This window comes from Tupaia chinensis, unplaced genomic scaffold (assembly GCF_000334495.1).
Source record: "Tupaia chinensis unplaced genomic scaffold, TupChi_1.0 Scaffold000519_1, whole genome shotgun sequence".
In the NCBI taxonomy this organism is placed as follows: domain Eukaryota; kingdom Metazoa; phylum Chordata; class Mammalia; order Scandentia; family Tupaiidae; genus Tupaia; species Tupaia belangeri.
The window spans coordinates 2,252,944-2,259,243 of NW_006160032.1; positions in this window are offsets into that span (position 1 = coordinate 2,252,944).

Sequence of the window (6,300 nt, forward strand, 5' to 3'; positions counted from 1 at the left end):
CATTACAACTCACATTAGCTCTTTTTTACACCATAAACATGCTTATTCTGTAAGTTACAGACATATCGTCCACAGCTATCTAGGCAATGCAATAGTGTAAGTGCCCTAAGAAGAGAGGAAAATAAAGTTTTTTATATCAAATGCTTATTACCTTCAATGCCTTTAAAATTAAAATTGTCAGAGTATTTTATAACATGATGTTTAATTCTGGTCTGAAAAAAATTGTTTGATCAGGATAATAATAATCCACAAAGCATCATAAAACCAATATTGAAGCTTAATATTTTTAATTAGACTTTAAATATTTAGATTGCGGAACTGAGAGATGTTTGAGAGGAACACATCTAAATACTTTTTCTTATCTAATATATTTTCACAATTAGGCATATGTTCTTGTTTTGCTAAAATCCTTATATTTAGATCTGCAATAATCCTTAATAATTAATATTATTTCTTAATATATAATTATTATTTGTTATAAAAGCTAAAAACCCTTTACTTCAAGAATTTGCCTCCTGACATGGCCACATTTTAAATTTCTTTTGGTAATACTCTGGAGAATTCAGCATCTCAAAATCCTGATTTCCTTTGTTCTAATACTGTGAAAATTGAATTTATATGCAGAAACAATATGGGCCCAGTTTTATTACTATACATGTTGTGTGTTTACATACATTTTTGCTTTTCCACTTCATGATCTAAGAGAATGACATCCTGTGTGTGAATACATGTGAGTGCTGATGGGGATGTGTGTACATTAAAAATGAAGATGTTTAATTCGGCAGCACATCTTTGCAACCTTTCAGTATTGGCTTTGGTTCTCTTGATGATTTTGTCCAGAGCTACACAGTGTTTTTATGTTCATGGATTTTCCATTTTGCTCAAATAAGTCATTGATCATTAAGTTCAACTCTTTTTCCAATTACAACATCATGTCAGATGTCACATCTTAGCAGGGGGAGGCCCCTGTGCTGTGTCTTAAAATCATTGCTTGACAACAACTTATTTAACACCTAATTCAATAAATACAGAAAGTGTATGGAAAATTGACAATTTAATTGTTTGGCAACAGCACTAACACTGAAACACAGAATTAATATACGCGTTTTTGTTGTTGTTGGTAGAAGGTATAGAATATTTGTTACATGGATATCTAACTAGAGATAGATAAATAGCACTGTCAATTCTGTTTTAAAGGTAAGGAAATTATAGCTCATTTGAATATTTTGTTCTAAATATGAAAATTACACTAGAAATAAAAAGCTATCATATTTATAGAAATAAATGGGTTTAGCAATATTTCCTTTAGTGAAGCATCAGTGAGACTGAAACTTGCTTCTTAATATGTATCTTCTTGGGGGACCAGCAGTTAGCATAAAGGCAATGTCGCTGGACTCCCATGTAGTTGACCACGGTTCAAGTCCCCGACCTGGTGGCTTAAACTCACGCCAGGTGCATGTGCATGCATGCCCAAGATCCCGAGAGGAGAATGGAAAAGAAAGGATTGTGGCGTGGTCATCCCCTCTTGGGGGTGATTTCTTGCTTTCTATCTCTCTATCTCTCTCTGTCTGTCTGGTGAGCACATGTGCCCTATAGCAAAAATCTCTCTCTCAAAAAAATATGTATCTTCTTTAATAATCAAATTGTTGCCTATAACCTATATTTGATGTTAAGGTAGTGAAGTCACATATATACACCATAATTCAAGTTATAGTTGAGAGACAATTTACTTATGTATTTGGAGCGAATACATCACCATTCTTGTATCATAAGTGAAACTTTCCCATCTTAGAAACTCAATAAATTGATGAGATGTACTTTCTGTAATTTTTTGAAAATAGCTGACCCTGGTAAAAATAATGAAATCATTTAACTATACATTTTAAAATTTTAATCTAACTCTGACACCTACTGACCTTAAGAAATGTTTTAGATTTCCTGGATCCTTGTTTCTCAGTTTAAAATTGAAATGATATTCTATAGAAATTTTATGGACACCAAATAAGTTAATGTAATTAAAAAGCAGACATCACAATGTCTGTATAAATACACAGGACTCATCCAATTATAAGCAGTTCCTTCCCTTTCTTGCTCTGCTGTTCCTGGGACTCATTTATCTCTTTCTATCCTCAACCACTGAGGCTAACTGTAAGTTGGATCTCTGGTCTGTACTGTTGACGATAGCTTGGTTACACTGACTACTGAAATACAGGATTTTGTTCGACCCTGTCTACTACACTACTCCATTTATTCTTTATGACAAGTTAGTGGAGACATGCCTTTCAGGCATGAGAAAACCCTTTTATTGCCTAAGCAACTATTTTACTCTCTTAACAGAAGATCACAAATTAGGCCATGCTCTGTTCACTCCTAAACTCACACTAGTGTGTAAATGTGTAATATACATATTTAATAGTGCATGCACACATATGCACACATGAGAGAGAGGCAGAAAAGCACTCCCAATGGGTCTTGTCATGCCATAATCCCCTTTCCCTAGCCCTGGTAGCCCCTTATGATCCCAGGTGGGCACAGCGGAGTATTTTCAGGCTAATATGGGGATCCGAATCTGTAGCTGACATATAGCTTCCAGACTTGCAGGACACTTGAATTATCACTGTGCCACAACAGATTGGCCTGAGATATTTTGATGTAGGCTGAAGGTTAATTTAACTTCAGACACATCAGATATATTGGGTTGTTGAAAAAGTCATGACACATTGTCTGTGTAAAAATGCATCATGATTTTTCCAATAACCCAATACTTACCTTTGTTTAACCCTTTTCTTATTTGTCACCTGTGTAAATTTTGTGCTGATGTACAGAACATTTTCAATACTTTTTGCACTATAATAAAATTATGTATGTATGCATACATATGTATGCACACAAATATATTTCAAATCACAGCAAAATATCTCCAGGGTTTGGTCATGGTGTGGTGACTAAGGCAGCTGGTTTCCATATGACCGACTGTATGGTTCCAGTCCCAGACCTGTGACTTGAAAAACACACTGGGCATCTGTGTTTGTGTGCCCACAATTTTGAAAGAAGAAATGAAGAAGGGATTGCAGTGTGACCATTCCCCATGGTGGAGGGCCGGGGATGGCTACTTCCTCAATTCCTCTCTCTTTCTCTGTATTTGTCTCTCTGTGGCAAACATACATACATACCCTCTAACAAAATTTAAAAATAAGTAAATAAATAACATCTCCAGATGTTTTAAAACGGAGACAAAAACAAGATAATGTGGAAAGAGATTTGTTTAGGAAAGCTGGAAAAACTCACAAAAAAGGTGATATTTTTCTACATCTTGACACAAGAGTAATGATTGACTAGAAAGATAAGAAAAAAAATGATACACCTTTCCCCCAACAAAATTGCAAAAGGAAAAGCAGAAGCAAGATTATGAGAGAACACAAAGTGCTTAGGGAAAGGTGCCAAATGTGTTATGGCTGTCACAGCAAGCTCACTGGTGATTATTTACTTCAGTAAGAGTTTTAATAACTTCTGCATATTTGCGAGAGAGCAATTTGAAAATCACCATGTCTTTAATATATCAAATACATTAAAATCTTAATCTTAGCAGATAAATAAACGTGAACACTTAGAGCACAAATGGCAATCCATTAAATTTCTTTTACTTGATTTATTGTAATACAGCCTACTTACTGAGTTGAAGATTATGTACAAATTACTACAATTATGCCCAAACTATGCTCAAGTAAGAAACTGGAGGGTAATGGTTGTTTATTGCATACCATCAATATCAGTTTTTTGCTTATGCCAGAGTATGTTATCATAATGTGAAAGTAAAAGCTTCTTCTACTCTGCATTTCCATTTAATTTTTACATTCCGACAATTACACCATAGCAATAATAATAATAATAACTACCAAGATGTGACTATCATAAGGAATTGTTCAATAGTCACGGCTCATATTGCAGTGGGAATCTGGTCCTCCTCCTCTTAGATCATAACAAATAAAATGGAGCTTTATAATCTAGAAGAGAAAACAAAATTTAGCTATCCCAAATGAGAAGATCCTTTTTAAAAAAAGAGAGATGGTTAAAAATTCAAAATGTGTAAATGCCTTGGTGTAAACAATTGGAGCTATCTTCACAATACTTTCCAGAGCTAAGCATGGGCAGGTTTCTCACTCTGTCTCTCTGTCTCTCTCTTTCACATACACACACACACACACACACACACACACACACATACACAAACATTAATGTGAGAAAGTGACAAATGTAGTAACTTTTAGTGAAATTCTGTGTGGTTGAACAGTGAGTCAATGTTTGATTGGGGAAGTATATTACCCCCACATTTACAGGAGAGTATGATAATGCTTATAGCAATTAACTTGCAAAAAGAGTATTTTATTGAATCAATTTTAATACATTTTGAAAGCCCATATCCTAGGAGAGCCAGGAGAGGTTTTGCAGTGTCCTATTTGGCATTTGCTGGGCATCTACTGAGGTACAATGTGTCTTTTGCACAGGCAGGAGAGAGGAGAGAAAATCAGGTTCCTATCCCATCCAAGAGATTCCAGGATGATAATCACAGCATTGAGAAGGTAGAGGGCGTAAACTTCATATAAATCTAGGCTTTAATTAGTTAATTAATTTTTAAATCCCTTTTTTATTATAAAAGAAAAAAATGGAAAGCAAAGAAAACCAAGGCTGTATGACTGTATACATGTTGTACATGCAGCTTCAGATCCTGATTAGTTCACTAACCATAAGAGTCCTCAGGTTCCTGAAGTCTGTTCTGCTTATGCTGTAATTTCCTCAGTTTGCAATGCAGCTGGCATTCTTCATGGGTCCTTATGTCCAACTATATTCTTAACAATAAGAAAGGGGACAAATCAAAGGTTGTATCTGTGCAGTGTTGCTGGGAGAGTGACCATTTTGCTCTGGTTAATACAGAGAGCCCATGGCCTTTGGTATGATTTTTATACTGCTTTATCAGGTGGTTCACATAATCCATAAGCCTTGAGCATTGAGGCCAGCAGGTGACATAGTGGTTAAGGGCACTAATTCCCACCTGGCCTACCGCAGTTTGAGTCCCGAACCTGGAGGCTTGCTTTCTCACTTTCTCTCTCTCTGTCCTTCTCTGGTCAAATTAAAATAAATAAGGAAACAAATAAATAAATATTAATTAAAGTAATTCTTTTTAAAAAAATGAAAATTAAACACTGATAGTTGCAAAAACTTTGATTAGGTTAGGGTGATTTAGGATGATCAAAAACTAAGCTTGTCTCTTAATCCCCTAGAATAGCGATTGACCAAAATTTTCTGTAAAAGTTCAGCTAGATGGTGAAAATTTTTGGATTTGCCAAAATTGAGGTTGGCATATAGTTAATTATGAATTAAAAATGAAAGCACATTTCCACATATTTTTACTGATGACATTCAAAAAATGATAGTTTTGTTGTAGTTGTGTTTGTTTTTGTTTTTAACTACAGGTCTACTAATGAGAATTACCTTGGGATTTCTTGTGGTTCAGTTAGTGGTATTTATCATCATGGTAGGAGTGTGGACTCCTCCTCCCCAAAGCTTACCCTTGCTTCTCTGAAATGCAGGGATTTTCCCTCCTAGAAATGAATGGAAAGTATTGTGCACATCACCCTTTTGGCACTTGTGTACACCTTTATTGTGTTGAAAAACTCTGATGAGAACCAGGATAAAGGGACAGGCTCTGGGGTGAGATTCCCTAGACTTGAATTGTAGCTGAACTGCTCATTGACTGTGTGGTCTTCAGTTTTTATTTGACTTATCTAGAAGCTTTGGTTTCGCCATCTATGAAATAAGTAATAATACCTTTCAATACGGTTTAAAGAGGGAGTGACTTGATTCATGCAAAAGTTTAGAACAGTGCATGAAATATGGGAAAGTATTAGATATAAATATTTTTTTCTTTAAAAATGTTAAACCATTTTGAGCTTGCAGGCTGTACAAAAGCAGGCTGTGGGCCACGGTTTGCTCATTCTTGCCCTCAGGTTGACACTGAGTGCTGGTTCACCCATGCCTCTCAGCTCAGCTCTGAGGCACTCATTCTTCTGCCCAAGGCAGAACTGTTGGCCATCGCTAAGCACCTATTTGGGAACCAGGAATTGTCTTCTTTGAAGGAAGTATTTTATGCAGGTCACATCTCTTCCCCAGGATAGCCTGCTTCCAATGACTAAATAGGGTGTGTTGATCCAGTCCTCCCAAGCAGGACAACAAAGGTCCATTCCTGTGCCTGAGCTCCTCATAGAGCTCTTTGAGGTCTGTGTTGTAATGTGTTGCTGAACC